Below are 18,400 nucleotides of genomic sequence, written 5' to 3'. Positions count from 1 at the left end.
TTTTACGACAAGTTGAAAACATGACATTTGATCATAATTAGCAGCCTCATTATGGTCTGTCTTTATCTTGGCACGCCAGTTGCGTAGCGCGTAAAAAAACAAGTCAGTGAACTTGTCACATTTGACCACATCATCCTCCAAAACCCTATTTTTCTTTAACCATGCCTTTTCTGCTGTCCCGGCCACGTCACATGACCACTCGTAACTCCTCAGCCAGACTGGGTGTTTGAGTAGAATCAGTCTTCATGTTTACATTTTTTTTTTCCCATATCCTCGTGATTTTGACAAAATATCATATTAGCTCATCCCCTAACGTTTTAAATCTCTATGAATTTCAATACTAGTGATGAAAATTATATTCAAAACAGAAGCTTTCAACGAGGCAGACCCTGAGGTTAGAACCGGAAAGGGTAAAAATGTATTTACCAAAACCCAACTCCACCTGAACCCTTTTACCATAAAGTCACAAAAAAGGATGGGGAAACAAACTAATCCACTCGGCCACGCCACCCCTCTACTCCCTATCCTCTTGCTCCACTTTCCCTCCGCTCACCCACCTCCAGGACAGTGACTCTAAGCAAAGCGGGTAAAAGCAGCTCATGAATGATTAACGTCCCCGCCATTCAGAGCCTCTACAGAATACAGCTTTAAAATTCACCCAAGTACAGAATGCAGGCGTCAATTATTCATCTGCTCGGCTGGTGCGGTTTAAAGCGAGGACGGGCGCTGACAAAGTGGCCCCAGCTCCTCCCAGGGTGGTCCGCTGCCTGTGACGGAACTACTGAGAACTACCTGAAGGAAGAGGGGGTCGTGTGAAATGTCAAACTGGACCGGCGAGTGCTGAAGACATCGGTGTGAATTGTTCAGTGTCCAAAACGGTGGCACATGCAATCCCAGTGCGGCTTCGGCCTACCAACGTGCGTCTTTGTCGGATGTGATGGGCACAGTTTTTCTGTCTCGCAGAAGCGCTGGTAAACAATCATGCTCCGTTTAACAGACACAGAGAGAGAGGGGCATGACGAGGGCCAAGCTTTACACAAACACAGTGCTCGCATGTTTAACAGACACCAGCTGTTGTGACAAATGTGACGGCTGCTTCCAGTGAAGGCTTTTCTTCGGCCAACGTGAAACAACTTCACAGCAAAACACATATTTCCATCCACTGTTCACAAAGCGTTGCTTTGTGAACAAGACATGAGACGAATGAAACATCTGATCTGACACGGCTGTGATCAACGTTGGGTTAGAATTAGGCACCACAAAGGACATCAATGCTCTTGACATTTTCTTGACCCATTTAAAAAAAAACAACAAAAAACCCAGACTGTCTCCTTCTGTGGACTTCATGGCTCTTTAACAACTCCACATTACTTTTACTTTGCTGGATAATTCATAATGGATAAGAGTCAGAATTGCTGTTTATGTCAGGGGAGTCTTTTCTCCTCTCAGGCAACGCTGATTAAATGAAAAATATTTGGAAAGCACATGCTTTACAACATACAGTATATGGAACTGATCAGTGATCCTTGCAAAAATATTTTGGGATTGACATTGTGACAATCAAACAAAAACCCAAGTCTGAGTCACAATAACAGGGCAAGTGTATCTCTGCCAGTTTTCCGTGTGGCTGTTCCTGGATTTGAAACAGCTGCCGGGTTGAGCTCAGCATACGGGGGTGAAACTGATCTAAAAGCCATCAGTCAATACCTCCAGGCCAGTGTCAAAACACATCCACTTTATGTGGCTGAGTAGCTTGAGTGGATTTTCTCCGTGTGGAGCAGATCACAGATCACAGGGTCAGCACAGATGGGGGGGGACGGGACACAGGAAGTGGTCGATAACAGCAAGAGCAGCAACACGGGTGCACCGATGTCTTGACATACGCTGGCAACATTGACCATGACCTGACCCTGCAAGTTCTCCCAGTATCTGTGACCTACACCACAGCTGAGGACAAGACTTCCTTTCCTCTCACATTAGCGCTGCGTCATCACCCCACGAGTCCAGGGTGAGGCTGTACAGGATAATGGTGCTTTAAAGTAAAGTCATAAGGGTCAATGCTCAGTCAATAAAAATCAACAAGAGACTAATTATTGATTGGCGTGTGGTTGTGGCGGTGATGCTAACATGCTAGTAGTCTTTCCTTACTATTGTGTGCGACATGAAGATGAGAATGTTGGAAAGTACAAGTATGGAGGTTATAAAACAGTGCCTACATTACACACAAGATAGAACAACACAAATATTGATAAGAAATTCACTTGTTTTGCTGGTAGCAAATATTGGGAGTCTTCTCTGGAAGTTTTTATTTCTTTCAAAACACTGCACTAACAAACCTAACAAACGCTGCTTCAGGTAACATTGAAACACCTGTACAAAACACAGTAAGTCAAAGAATATGTGAAGTTGTTAAGTGTAACCGCCTACTGTGTAGTAAAAAGAACTTCAGTTCCCAGCTTTAAAGTTGTAGTCGGGCAAAAGAACAAGAAACGCATGGTTTTAAAGTAAGTGAACTACCCAGAGGTATTTCTTTCCATTCTACCACAAAAGTGTTCAGTGCTTTCTAATGAAACTTTATTGGCATGGTAGGTGATGTAACAGATGACAAACCGTCCAAGTGCTTGAGATTTACTGTGGCTCCAGATTTGGCTTTGATGTCTTCATCGTGCTGCTAAAATACGACTCCCTAAGCACACTCATGCATGAAACACGGGCAGCAGGACCCACTCACGAAACAAGACGCAGACCCAAACCGAAATAAGAAACGCGGCGCATGAACCTTGGCCTAACTTTAAATCATATTCCCTGCTCTGGTACGCAATCAAGTACTGCAAAAAAACACAAAAAACTAAAATATATATATGTATGTACGACTAAAAACATCACCAACAGCTTGTGTACATGACAAAACACAACACGTGCTGCGAATGTCATTCCTCACTAGCAGGCAAGAGATGCCAAGACTCATTCAGTGTACTCCCTCATAAAAAAGTCATTTCCAATGTACACAGTTAAGTGCAATACATCATAATGCATCCTTTGTAGCCTCGTCTGTAAAGTAACTACGTTGAAATACGAGCCCAAACTCACTCGCAAAACCAACTGTACTCGGCCGTGACTCACGTCTGTTTGTGACATTAACGCCATAAATGTATGAATGTGCCAGTCTTATTTTCTGCGAATCGGGCGCAGCCATAATTTGACAGCACGACATATGAATTAGGGAGGAGTAAAACGCTAACAAGCGTTCAGCTCTGAAAAAGGGCCCGTTTCCTCATGTTATCCTGGACCTTTTAGAGGACTCCTTGGACCCGTGCCAAAGTCTGCCAATTGACAGGAGTTGTAAAGACATAGCGGCAAGTGGGCATGAGTTCTGTCCACTTTCTCAGCCCCCCACCCCCCCCCACAAGGCTTTGATTCATGTCTCCTCTTCCAGCAGGGAGGCCTGGCAGGCATAAATACACACCCACAGCATTCCCCTGCCCCTACCACCAGATAATAATCTTGTAATTGGCTCAATATTTCTGCTGTTAGCAGACTAAGCGAGGGCCAGCGCCAGTCTCGGTGGCTTGGACTCACCAGATATTTTCCAGGTCAGTGGATGCTAGCGGAGGTCAGAGAGACAGGAGGCGGAGTGGGGAGTCGGGGGGAGGGGGGGTGATTTAGAGTAGTGGCTCTTGTGCAGTGAGGGGTAAGCCCATTCCTTTAAACTCAAGAGCTTTACTGCTCCGACTGCATTGTGCAGCGGCACAACCCTTTATCTCGCTGGCAGCACTGATGGCGAGCACAAGAGGAAGTGTTTGATCTCGCTGTGTGACTGCTGCCGCAATTGACTCTGGCTTTCCAACAGAAGCATGAATATATATAAATCTAATGTCCATACATTCAGACCAATGAGTCCACAAAATGCTGATTCTGCCCATCAGCTTCACAGGACTCTCAGTGTTGATCAGCATAGTGTGGTTTTGTCCACAGACTCACCTGAGGAGTGGAGAATATCTGGTATCGCTGCCCACTTTAGGCTGAATATGCCAAGACACAACCACGACAAGTTTCCTCCTAATCCTCATAGTCCCGACTCGTGCTGCAGCTTTTATACACACAGAAAAGGGGTGTCTTCCTCCTTGCCTAGAACAATGTGGTGCAAGGTGGCCAAAACCGATGCCGAAGATGTTTTAAGCGATACCACTTACTATGATTTAGTAACTACAGATGTTTCCAATCTGGATTATCTGTTAATCTTTTATATGACCCCAACTGTCTCAATCCTCCAGCATCAGCCCACCAAACCTTTTTTTCTCACCTCCAATGGATTTATAGCCCCCATGCACTGTGTCACCTTTGCCTGCACACCTGCACTATAAAAGCTCTAAATCCTCCATCCGACCAGACAGTTTACTACACCTCAAGCATGGCTGTGCGGGATTAGTGATGTCTGAATCGCTCCCAAAACAAAACCATTTATGTCGCGTTTTCTGTTGTCGGCATATCAAACCATATGAGGGACAATCAGTGCGTCAGAAGGTGGACCAGGGGGAGTTGTGAAATGCTGTTGTATTTGGAAAAAGGTGTGCACATCATAAATCCTGGGTCTCTCACATGGTTTTAATACAGCCTTAGTCCTTGTTTTAAGTTTTGTTCACATTGATTTACTCCCATCTTGATCAAAAGCCTTTGGTATGATGCAGATGAGGAAATCGGCTCGAAGTAGTTGGGAGTCATGCTTTGTTAAGGATACGGAATCTAATAATTATCTTGTTCATGAATCAAAAGAAACGTTCGTCTTGAGGAAGGAAATATCCAGGGTGTGCTCCCGGGATTCGAGTGAAACTGGAGCAGAATATGGGAACTGTAGGGGGTAGGAAGCAATTTTGAGGGACACACAATTACGAGATAAGAGAGTTGTCTATTCTTGGAAAACAGCATGGGAGGACAGGGTCCACTGTTTACCTCTGGGAAATGACAAGCTTTCGATAAAGAGTGAGTAGGAAACCCTGCAAGACACTGGGGACAAACAAGATAATACTGTCACTGTGGATGAAAAATGTTTCAAAACGTCCGCTTTTTAAAAAAATGGAAAATTCCTAGTGAGATTGATGATTTGGTATGTTTTACATTAGAGGGCAAGAATGGGAATTAGTTCCAAAAGCATGTGGTGGTTGTGTGTGGGAGGAGAGCTGAAAACCATGCTCAATTTAGACCCCAGTGTAGTCATAAAACTATGTTAAGTTCCCGGTGATGTTAAAAGGAGGGTAAAGTCTGCTGTCCTCCCTTAAGTGGAGATAGAGAGGGGAAACGGAATAGAACAATTATTTTTTTTTTTTAAAAAAAAACACAAGTGCAGACTACAGAGAAAGCCTCACAGTATTGTGTTTTTCACGTTTTTCATGTGATTTAAGATTCAGGGAGGCGGATAGCTGTTAGAAACATCTAAACATCGCTAATGGTCTCAAACACAAGGTTTTTAAATAAAAAAAATAAAAAATAGTCCTGGCTTGTTGCCACTGCAATTCATCCGAGTTGAACGTCTGGCCACATTACACACACACACACACGCACGCACACACAGACACACGCACACGCACACGCACACACATATGCACTCAAATATTACAGACCTCATAAATAATGTCTGGACAGAAATAATAATCAGACCTGTGTGATTTGTTCCTGGGTTAATTTCATTATAAATGGAGTACTGTGTCATATACTGTTGAAAAAAAATAAAATCTAGTATAAATAAATCCCCCTATTGGACACCCGCCTTAACACTGCACCTCTCTTTTTTTCCCCTACACAACAACCGCTATGCAATTTACTAAATCATTTATAGCGTAGGCTTTGCAGGATGTTCTTATAAATTTATCAGACGTGTTTTTAACAGAATCTTTCTGGGTTTTTTTTTTTTTCTTGGCGTAAGTCCCTGGTTGATTGCATAAGGGGAGGAAAAATAAGCTTTATCTTTATGGCAACTTGCTTGTGAATAATTCACCCTTGCTTACTGTGGTAGGAGGGTGAGTGAGGGCAGTAAAAAAAAAAAAAAGGACGCATGACAGTCAACGAAGTCATCTGAAGCCTTTTATGCATCAAGTAGCAGAGGTTGACTCACCTCCAGAGCCAGACCTTCGATCAGGACTGATAGGAAGTCTGGGTGAGGAGGGTTTGAGGTAAGGAGTGGAGTGGGTGAGATGGGTGACAGTGACGAGGGAAGAAACAGAAACGTGCTGAAATATTGTATTTATAACAGCAGCCCCAAAGTATGAAAAAGCAGGAAAGAACCTTGGTCAAAACAATGTGGACCGTCCAAAAAGACACTGAATTATGTCGTGAGGTGGTTACTTAAAGTGGAACTCTGCAAGTCTGAGATCACTTTTTTTGCCTTTTTCTATACAGAGCGCCCCCTACAGTTTCTTAATACATTTCAGCATCCATTTTCCATGCTTCTCGCCATTCAAAAAAACTCCAGTCTGATGTTTACTCGTCATACAGCAGTTTCCTCTTCCTCGCTTGTTCCAACAATGGCCATATAATGTCATCTCTGCCTCGATCCTATAGCTGGTACCCGGCTAGAGGGTGTGTTTGTAGTGCCATGAAGCAATAAGTCTGTAGAACAGACGGTAGAAACGAGTGGAATCCAATAACTGATGAGACATTTTGTTCAAAAATGTCAACTTCATGATGGCCAGGCAGAAAAATGTCAGTGAGCTTCATCCTCTTGAGACCATTATTGTCTGTACTGGATTTCATTGTAGAGCATTGAAGAACGTGGTGAGTCCAAAAAACATCTCTGGAGCCAGGCCACAAAAACAAAGCTTGTGTTCTGTACCAAATGTCAGCCAACTGTAAATGACTGTGCATATATAGAATCCTTTCAAACACTGTATGAAGGGATTTTATATGAATTATAAAGTTATAAAGCTATATAGGATGACCTTATAGCCTAAAGCAGTATATTTTTTTTCTGTCACTCTGCTAAAGACTTCAACATCTGTAAAATTGTTGGCGACTGGTTGAGTTGAAAAAAAAAACCCAACTCTTCTTGTGGTTTTAGAAATTGAATTATAATCTGTCACAAGGCTGCTTTAGAGCCGTTATACCTTGATTTTCATCTGGATAGGTGCAATTACACCAACGTGCAACCGCATGGGTGCATTTCAGTGTTGGCCGCAAAATGTAGTGAGAGTAAGCCGAGTGAAAGCCTGCGTCCGAGTGAGCCGAGACGCTGAGCCGGTTACGATGATTGCCTGGAGAGTCTGACGAACCCACACCACCTGAAAGCGTCCAGCAGTGCAAGGGCTACATTTTGCAAATTAGTGATTCATGTTCCATTGAAACAAATGACTATAAAGTAAAAACCTAACCACTAAAAATAACCCAACAAGGAGCTCTGTATTCTATCTTATGCCATCATATGTGGTGCACGTGGCTAATCCATGAGTGGATTCTCAGACACGGAGCCTGTATTACTTTTTCATACTTCTCTGACCCACTTGTTCAGAGCTACATGAAGTGTGAGACGGAGCATGTGGAGCCGACTCTTCAGCGGGATCGGCTTTAGCAACAGCTCACGCAGTTTTTCTTTTCTTTCTGCCAAGTCAGTCTTTCTTAAAAAGGTCTCATCAGCTCATGGGAGATAAGAGACCTCTACTTTGTTTTAATACCAAAGCTCATTTTCAAGGTATTGTGTCTCCTGAACGTTCACTTCTACAGTGAGGGTTGCTTCATTAAAGTATTCTCTCTACAGCGCTCCTCATCCTTTCTCTATAGTTTCTTGTAGTGAAATAAAAAATGGGGGGGACGTGGAATCAGAGAGGACCACATGCCTCAAATTGAAACGATTTCAATGGATATTTAAATTCTACATTCAAGCCTGATTTGAATAGAAAAAAAAAAATCCCTGTCTCAAATGCATGAGAGCAAAATTAAATGTGAATTTCTTTTTCTTCCACCGCCAAATGGAAAGCTTTGAGGGACTGCTCTGCAATAATTACCCATGACAAAAGGCTAAGGGGCTTTAGTCTTTGGGACCATCATCGCCATGGTGATTTTGAAGCTGCTAAAACATTCAATATCAACATTTCAGCGTGCAGAATAATGCCACATAAACTAAACTCACTAAAAAGAGGTTCCGTTACAAGGCTAATTTTGTGGGTAAACATCCCGTGCGTTCGTTTCCTACTGCCGCCGCTGCTGCCCTGAAATGTTAGAGCTCGATAAAAGGAATAAAAGCTTAGCTTACGACTTAAAAAATACGGCTAAAGCCCGTTAGCATAAGCCCAGTTTCTGATCATACTACAAACACGGCAATAAAATGATGGCTTGGCAAAAAAACAATCCTTTTCCCCGGTTTCTTTCGCTGCAGAATCAGACCCCAACGCACATTGACCGACAAACCCTTCATCCTCACGCAACCCAAGGATCTTTTTACGGCTTTTCATCTTTTATTTTTCTGATCATTTTGTCTGTGTTGAAGCATATGGCATGACATTCACCAAAGCGTTGTATTTTGGCATCTGTTCCTAAAATACAGAGTAAAATAGTTACGACACAGACTCTTTTTATTGGGGTTAAAAATCACCACTTGTTCAGCGTTTATTGCCTGGTGGTGTACTGCACTTTTTACCCTGAATGAATGTCTCCATGAGAATATGCTGCTGTTTTCAGACATTATCTTCTCCTGAGTACCGAGGCTCACTCTGCACCACTTTAACCCTCAGCGCTCCTTTAACGCTCTTATAAGTTCTCCCAAAATGCAGCTTGTCGAACACATTCCTGTGTTTAATGGCGCTCTCACAGTTATCAGTGTGATAAAAATGTTCGTAGACTCAAGAGGGCGTCGCACAAAGAGCTCCGTGCACACATTTGCAATATTATAAATGCAGCATGTACATTCTTATCAAGTGTCGCTCCATTATCCTCTCGTAAAAATCACATACAGTGGCGATGATGACAAACTGTATCTAAACTCGGGCACGTGAACAATCGGCAGTTCTCGCAGCCACTTTTAACCCCCGAGCGGCTTTCACTTGCATCGGTTTTCCATTACACTAAGAATGACGCAGCAGCGCTGGCTGATACTCGCTCATGGTTTGTGTTTCACCAGAACAGTTGATTAACATCCAGTAGGGAGAGCTCCTGTAAAAATGACTGACATGGGGTCATGGTTACCCACTGTACAGGAAGAGAGGGAGGGAGGAGCACACGAGGAGGCTTCACTGGTGCAAATGTTGTGCATGTTAAAGACCAAACCCAGCGATGCATTGGTGAAATCTGCCAGTGCTCTCCAGGATCCTATGGGATGCAACGCTTTCAAATCGCATTACAAAGCTCACTTCATGAAGTTGAAAAAGAAAATATCTGGTGGACTATTGTGTTTCAGGCGTGTGTGTGAGTGTGTGGTCTATGGAAATTTGATTGAGAATAAACTACATTCCCATGTTCCAAATCAGACTCTGGCAATACATATACTGTAGTATCCATTATAGCGTGATTTCACTCTTGGCTTTTGTGGCATTTATTACCCGTTTACCTGGGCAATAGAAAGTGTGAGATCACGGTTAGGGGGTTAGAGCAGGAGCAGAAAGGTTAAAGGAATGACGAAGAGCTGGGTGTGGCATTGTGTGTGTGTGTGTGTGTGTCATTGTGACTACACGACTACACACATTTACACAAGATGAAAAGCTTGTAGAGAGAGTGTCATGTGCATCCTTGAAACCAAAATTGTTTTCAGCAGCGTCTGCTTTAATCTCCCATAATATTTCCATCTCAAACACAAAAGACGCTGTGCTGATAATATTACAACTGCTTTTCAAATCATCCAGTACTGCACCACACACACACACACAAAACTTGACAGGTTGAAAGCCCAAGTCTGAGTTTTGCTGGCATACTTCTGAGAGCGCTGACTGTGAACCACTTGGGATTTTCGAAAATAGAACAACTTCTGAAAAGGAGTCATTGTTTTGCTCAAATGCAAGCGTATAGAGAAGCCAAAATTAGTCAGGTAGTATCTTAGCCAACAGGGCTGATCAGAGCATACGTGACTGGCAGACTGTTTCGCTGTGAACTCAGAGAATCTTTCGATTTTACACTCAGACGCTCACTGTGAACTACCTCGCGGTGGAGAGCCAGTGTCGGGGCTCTTTCTTTTTTTTGCGCCAAATTGCATTACAACTTTATACACTCGTACAGTACTTTGTTTCATGGCCTGCGCAGGCAGCAGAGGGCAGGAGTCAGTAACACATAATTTCCACATGAAACCCAATAGCTGTAACGTAATGAAAGCCAAATATTTGACAGTTAACTTTAAACAGTTTTAGGTGCACACGGAGTCAAGCGTCTACGCTTACGTTAGACGCTTAAGAAGAAAGTTAACAAGATAGCAATACAGTGCCGCACAGATGCAACACATATGAAACCTGCTCAAGTTTCTGTTTAGACTGGGAAAGAGGGAGCGAGAGAGAGAGAAGAGGGAAATGGAAAGACACCGTGAGATAGTGGGAGAGGGCAGTGCTGAGAATGCTGGGGGTTAAGAGTCAGGCATCAAGCAGACGGCAGTATCGTGGAGTGAAAGAAGTGATAACACTGTCTCCAAGCTCTCTTCTGTGTGCCACCCCCCCCCCATTTCATTTTATCCCCACCCTCCTCCCGCTCCATCCTTCCACTCCCAAGCTCAGAATACAAAACGCCTGGCACCGTCACATCGCTTCCCCTCATCTCTGTGCCAAGCCACAGCGAGAGCACACCAGTGAGCTCGCACCCGCCGCACCACTGCCACCACAGAAGAAGCAGAGATTAGCATGTATGAATGCTCCCTCTTATCGCCCCCTTTGACATAAACTCATTACCAACGGGCTCACACAAGGATTTTTATTTTTTTTTTTTCCCTCCTCGATCCTCAAGCCACGGACCAACAGACTGAGGCAGATGAAGATTATGTTCGCTTACTCGCACCTAGGAGCTTTAAATATTTGGCGGGACTTTCTTGCTTCACCTTAAACATCAAGAGTTTGGTACTAACAAGTTTGTAGATGAAATTCTGGAAGGCTGCCAGAGAGGAGCAGGGATTAAAGACATGGTCGAATTGCGCGATTTCCATTTTTGCGTCCCTTGCATTATCTATTAAATAAATAGCCCAAGGACAATGGAACTTCGTGCGGCTCATTCCTAGTGAGGCAAATGCATAACGAACAGGTGATGCTGTGATGCGTGAGGTCACATGCCACCACTTGCACAGGCTCATGGCGACTGTAGGCAGTGAAGAACAGGTTGTAGCTCAAATGAAAATGTGAAGACTTACCCACTGTGGAATGTCACAGGAGGGCACAGAAGGCGATAAAAGCAGGTTCAGCGATGGCCTAGGGCTGGGTCGTGACCCAGAATTCAACACTCAGGAGGCCCCATTGGGTTAAAGTGGTCGCACAACAGGGAGAAACGCCTCCTCTTCCTCCGAGGACTGTAGTAACGTAGCTCCATCCAGGACGCGAAGATAATGTGAAGTGTAATGTACAAAAACTGCAGCTTCTGACGAGCCGCCGACAACGTGCTAATGTTTTTTGACTGTCAGCTCTCCGTGAGCAGAGATGGATGATTTTAGAAATAGAAAGTAATTACAGGGCAAAGCCTCATTGTTGAGGTTAGGCCCATGCACATAGTGTAGTGAAGGTTTCTTCTTTCTCCCTGCTAAAAAAGAAAAAGAATAAAGAAAGAACACTGTGCTGTAAATGGAGCCCGAGTTTGAGAAGCAAAACTGACAAAACCACCGACACAACGGATCAGATTCGGTTTGTGTGCCACGTCCAATGGATCTCGTACCTATTTTTCAGTGCTGCAATCTGTAAGGCCAATGCAGCACGTGCAAATGCACTCAACATATGTCCAAATCCACTTGTTTGCTTTATAGCAGAAGACAAGTGGCGGTGCCAGCTGCATAGTTTAAGAGGGCCGCACTAAGTCTCATAATTAATCATTGTGTGTTTAGGGCAGAACACACAATGAACCAACTTGAGCGCAAACTCCCTTGAAAAGGCCAGGTGTGCTCCAATTTAGCGGAGGAAACACTTCTGTTGACAGCCACACACAGAAACAGCGACTCAGGTGCAGCGGATGATGTGGTCGCTCAATCACACGATTGCTTTCCTTTACGTCAAAGCACAGACACTCGGCACGTGGTGTTCTGCATCGAACCCGGTAAGAATTGCTGGGAAAGCCAGGTGACGATTACTCACTGGCTTTCCAGGAACTCCTGCCCAAATCTTCTTTTCATTATGAATCAAATTGTTTTCTTTGCATATTCAAACAGTGAATGTGTTGACTGCAGTTCACAATGACTCACAATGCTGGAAAACCAGTGAACCACACAGAGATTGTGTCAAAAATAAACGTACTAATGTCATGACTAGAATTGCTATATTGTTAAACTCTAATCCCAGGTGGGTACAGTGAACGGATCTTTCTGCAGAACTTATAATTCCTTTCATTACTTTACCTTTGGTGCTCAAACGGTTAAGCCTTGGAGCTGAGCCAGGAGACTGACTAAAAAGGCTCTTACACTTAGACAGCCATAGATTAACATTTATCTCCATGAGGGATGTTGCACTTCATTCCTTTACGAGGAGGTCTGTGCTGTATTTATCTACGCCATTATAGAGGCAGGGCCTACGTAGCCTCCTTTCCCACATCGCCCTAATAACGAATGTTCTAATTCTCACCATGACCCACCTGATTATTACACCGGCGCCTTAGCGGTTGCATGGAAAGGCAGATCCCCTCACACACTGCCATGAATATGGCACACGATGTGTTCGGGAGGGGCATTATCAATCAGGGCGGTTATTTTTCAATATTTCACACTGATTTAATCGCCCTAAAAATACATTAACATTGAGGGAGTACTCCACAGAGAGAGTCAAACACTGCCAGGCTTGAAAGACGAATGTAGCTCACGTACGGAAGGGGGGGATGTGGCATGAAATAAATGTGGTCTGTCCAAATCACAATTACAAAATAAATAAATAGAGTGTAAAGACAATGACGAGGAGGGGCCGGGCGCGTACGATCATTCAAGAGAACACGTCGGCGGGGAGAAGCAAGCAAAGCAAAACGAAACGCATATTAATTCCATTCGTATTCGTGACAGTCAAATGGAGGCCATTATGAACTACTTTCAATCACATTTGCATTTACATTATGGGCCTGTAATGCAATACTAGCTCTGCAGAATAAATGGTGTAAAGTGCAACATAGGTTTAAATGAGCAACTGTATAAACGAGCGACTGTAGGTGAAAATGGATCAGTGTGCGAGTATTCATTTCTGCAAAAGTGTGTTATATGTTGCAGCGTGTTTATTATTGTGTGGCCTCTTGTATGAGTGCGTGTGTTGGTACATTCACCGAGAGGCTCAAAAGAGCTCTTCTAAAGGGCCATTTCTGCTGTAATGTGCATCCAAGGGTTCATCAGAGAGAGCTAGAAACACTCACTGGCACTCAATTGCCAGAAGTAAAAGCTTTGTGGGTGGGAGGGGGGTTGGGGGCAATCCCTCGTGCTGGCTTTATGCTATGCCAGAACCGACCCCTGTTTAAAAGCCAGTTGGATACAAGAAAGAGAGATGAAACATAAGGGCGGTGAAAGAGAATATTCACTGCTGCTGCTGCTGCTGCGGAGTGGAAAATAATATGATGTAATAAATGGTATGTCCGAAACAGACGTGCCCAAGACTGCCATGTATGTGTGTGTGTGTGTGTGTGTAATAAGGCCTCTCCATTAGCGCTCGCATAACATTTATTGGGGAAAAACAATATATACAGAATCATCGACGAGGACCACTATAGCTGAGGCGATAGTGGGGCGAACCCTCGACAATATGAGCCTAATTACACACACTTGTCTCAGAAGGGCCATGAATCAATGCTCGTTGTGAATCCCAAACAAGAAAATCAATACGGTTGCATCTCAGCGGCCATAATGAGAATCAAGTTGAAAGTAAAGATTTTAAATCAGCCACGTATTGGCTTCTCATTCCGGTGAGCTACAGCTCGCTAAAGGTATGAGGTACGTGTTAAATCACGGCACGATGATTAAAACAAAATGCGCATTCTGACATTTTGAATGCATAAATCTCACAGGAGGCAGTTTGCTAATGAAAGTAACAGCACAACAACCTTGGACTGTGATTAATGGAGTCATAATTACGTCTTTCTTTTTTTTTTTCCCCATTGCCAACGTCTGTTGTGATAGGGAGTTAATATTAACGACTGTCGTACAAGGGCCGGGCCAGACGGAGTCGGTGAAGAAAACGTGACTTTAAATGTGTAGGAGCAACATTTAAGCCGGTGGGGGCCTTGAACTCTCATTTGTGTTAATCAAACTTCTCTGGATTGTTTGTATAATGAAATTAGGGTTGTCAGGCAGGCCTGGGGGACATCAATTAGGCAGATAAGCAAATGAAAATAAATCGCTTTTTATCAAATGCACGGCCGCCCGCCTGTGTGTCCGGTAAACAGGAAGTGATTCTGTACAGCGATTTGAGGCTCCATAAATCCCAGTGACAAGCAATCGCTGCGTCATGCGTCGAAGCTGTGGGAAACAGTGGGAGGCCAGAAAGAATGACTTCCTCCTTTGAGCTAAAGATTCAGATTTTTTTTTTATTCTCATTTGTAAACAGTGTAAGGCATTAGAGTTAATTCAGAATCTTGAGAAAAATGTTTGTTTCAGTCGACTTTTAATTCATTTTACCCTCAGTGTTTTAGTTTCAATCCATAACAACGCAATGAATTTTAACCCTAATTACTTATCATTAATTTTACATTTGCGTTGTTGTAGTAATCGGAGCCGGTCTGCTCAACATAACAAAGCCACCGTTTGTATCCGTAACAAGGTCACACATACACACTGTGTCCATGCGAGTTCCTGTGTTTATTGACTCGCTCTCCTCCATGAATACAGTTGTCATTCACCAGCTCTGGCTTTATTAACAGCTGCTCCGCTACCTGCACAACAGCACGATCGTCCAGAACCTTCACTGTCAACACTCTCCACTGTCTGGGTTTAGTGTGAGACAAAAGGCCTCAACACTGGTCTTTGTTGATACAGACCGAGGTGGCTGATGGCCCAACATTGATCCTGCATGTACACCTATGAAAAGCCTATAAACATGAGGCAAATAAAAAGGGGATGTGTTAATGTCACCACCACAGTTATGGCCCCTTTCCACTATGGTCCCGGCTCGGCACGGCACGGCACAGTTTACATTGCATCTCCACTACAGAAAAAGTCTCTACTCAATGTGGGCAGAGTCACTGCTGCAAAATACACCAAACTCCTCTGTTAAATATTGAGATTTTAGACATTTCCCTGGTAGTTGTTTGAGATTAACCCACGTTACCTGATTAAGCAGGTATTATGCTAGTGGAAACGCAATTTAACCGTGCCGAGGCGAGTAGAGCCGCTAGAAACACACCATTACAGTCCTTGATGTTACTTCACTTTTGCCTACTGCTTCTTGTTTAATTTTAGTGGGACTGCATTTAATTGTTTTTAATTAAAAAAAGAGGATGAAAATAAAACTTTCTGTGTTCTATTTGTGATTGATTCCATCAAGTCCATCATTTATGTAACTACATTTATTTATTTTTTATTATGTTACTATGGTTTCATGACAGTTTCTGGTCATGAAATTGACACTGTAATAGTACTACATTAAAAAAAAAACTCTACCCAGGACTAACAACCATTAAATGGAATTATGAACAATCTTACAGTGGTTTTTCTTCTTTTTTAAAAAGGGTGTACATGATTTAAGTATTACTGTGCCAGGCATGTTCTAAGTGTGCAACAACTGGAAAAAGTAAAATATGGGGGTGAAAAAAAAAGGAAAAAAAGAAAAATGATAATGAGGCACTACACAATTTGGTGGTCAAATGTGTACGGCGGGTGAACAGACTGTGGGAGTGCCGCCTGGGAGAGCCACAATGAGGCAAGGCAGCTTTGTTAATGATGTGATCACAGTTTCCTGGTGAATAATGCAGCCATGCTAATTGGCTGGATTAATAATTGATGGGGGTGTGGTGGAGGAGGTGCAGGGGGAGACGACTTTCAAAAGTTATAGCATGTTCATGTGTCCACGCTGATGACTGGTTAAATTACCAGCTCCCTCCTGCTCCTCCTCCTCCTCCTCCTCCTACTGGTGATGTGACCGTGTGAATCAACAATGTCAGAATTAACAATCGCCCTGACAACATAATGATATAATGAGCCGCAGCCCCACCACATGTTTAACGGTTAAAATGACTTGGGCTCATGTCAAGTCCCACAGGCTCCACAATGTTGATACACCCTACACCCTCCAAACTGGCTGTGGCTGACCCAGAACAAGCCAACTGCATAAATAAAAATGTCTGAAATGTTGTAGAAATCAAACAAAAGGTAGTGATATACGAGGGGTCAATTCTTGGCACTGGATGTGTAGCTTGGTGATCCAACTCAAACTCAAAAGCAAGTAAGGCTTTTTTTCTGAAGCAGGCACAACATGGTTTAATCAGATAAGATAAACTTAAATCTATTTCCGGTTCCATGTGGTGTCGGATTTCCAGAGAAAGCACAATATCAGCTCAGAAACAAAATATGGTCTTCCTGTCTCTACAGGTCCACACCTTAAAAGCCAACAACATGCTCATACAGGAAACAATAGGATCAATATCCCAGGGTGTGTTCAAAAGGATTTCTGACAATCTGGAGACATTTGCTATCGGGTTCAGAAACACAAAAGAGCAAGAAAAACAATGACTGGGTACGATCGATAAAGCCAATAATGATAGGTCTATGTTCGTTTCATGCACAAAGGCATCATGTGAAGATTTGATGAGTAAACACAAATTACACTTCATTGCAATGGTTACATTTGTGTGCAAATGTGATGCAGCCCTAGCATAAAGGCAAAATATGGTATTACTCAAATAGTTTGTTTGAATGTTGAAGGCAAAACTTCCTTTTTGCGAGCGTGTCTGTTCATCTCTCCAGTAAAGCTCTCATTAAACATCCAAATGCAAATACTAATCTTTAAGAACAAAAAGGCAAACAGTGAAGGACCAAGAAGCCCCTTTGTGCAACTCCAGAGCACGGAGGATGTTCCTTCCTGCTTCTATTAGCCAGACGTGTCCCTGTGACAGCAATTTCCCTCATGTCTAATGTACAGTCGGACCTGGTTACAGTAGCAATTACTAGTGTTCAGGTTAAGATTAATTGAATTACTGGGTGGCTTCCCTGCACTCCTCTGTGGGCATATCAATCACATCCTCCATGCTACACGGACCCTTTATCACCCTCTTCCATCTTTATGCAAAAAGACGTAGACTGTGCTGTTGCACTCCATCTATCAATAAACGAGTCTGGGGTGGCAAACTCGTTTTCGAACACATTCCTCTCTTTAATCAAGCAGCCCGACATTCGCTGGTAGTTAGTGAAAGCTATGCACCAATCTTTCCTCCAAATGAATGAAATGATAGTGGAAATTAAAAACAGAGCAGCTGGGGTAATGACGCTTGTTTGACTTCATGAAAGAGAAACAGAGTGTAAACCCGTGGAATATTTGTTACACATTCGAATTGACACTTTGTCAGAGAAATGGCTTGGACCGCTATAGAAGGTCTCTTTTGTGCCGTGCAACCCGTCTTTAAAACACAACAGACTCTGTACACAGCGTTTGTTTGGGCAGCTGCTTTTCTACTTGCAGAAACCAGGTCGCTTTTCAAAACAACACATGCGGTGGATCCACGGTGCTTTTATTTGAATGAAATAGCTCTCAGGGCAGATTAAATGCCACTCTATCATTTTCTCTCTCCATTCACCACCTCCATTATTAGCCGTTCTAAAAACTGTGCAGGATTTCTGGTCGGGGTTTACAGTACTGCCAGACCCTAATCTTCAACATGTTTTATTTCACTCGTCGCTACCACACAACTCTTTGTTCAACACCTCGTAGGGATATACAGAATACAGTGGAAGTGCTGAAAGCTGGGAAATAACATCTAAAAGGAAGTAATGTGTTAGCGCCTTTGTCAGCCTTGCCAAAAAATGCCAATCCCTCACACACACACACACACACACACACACACACACACACACACACACACCTGCACCTGATGCTTAGCTACAGTGTAATTCTGTATTTTGCATGGATACAGATGCATGGATTGGGCAGTCAAATAGAGGTTGTGCCTGAGGTGTTGTGTGGCATTGCCTTTACCCATATCTGCCGGGCTGACTCTGCCAAGGCGACTGGCACTGGACGTGCCCTTTTGGAGCGACAGAAAAAGGATGTTCGGTGCCGCCATCGTATCACCACACAGGCAGCTGCAGGTTGGACACATGGCAAGTGTGTCGCAGCCCCGTGCCTTTAAGCAC

At 43.4% G+C, this 18,400-nt stretch overlaps 1 protein-coding gene across 1 annotated transcript in view; it reads right to left on the bottom strand.

Annotated features, from left to right (window-relative positions):
* LOC122758886 (heparan sulfate glucosamine 3-O-sulfotransferase 3A1-like) overlaps nucleotides 1-18,400 on the bottom strand; it is a 30,255-nt gene that overhangs the window by 2,708 nt on the left and 9,147 nt on the right. The gene's annotated exons all lie outside the window — the stretch shown is intronic.

This window comes from Solea senegalensis, linkage group LG18 (genome assembly GCF_019176455.1).
Source record: "Solea senegalensis isolate Sse05_10M linkage group LG18, IFAPA_SoseM_1, whole genome shotgun sequence".
Classification (NCBI taxonomy): Eukaryota; Metazoa; Chordata; class Actinopteri; order Pleuronectiformes; family Soleidae; genus Solea; species Solea senegalensis.
The sequence above is the reverse complement of the archived record's forward strand: the minus strand, read 5'-3'. Positions and strand labels throughout refer to the sequence as shown.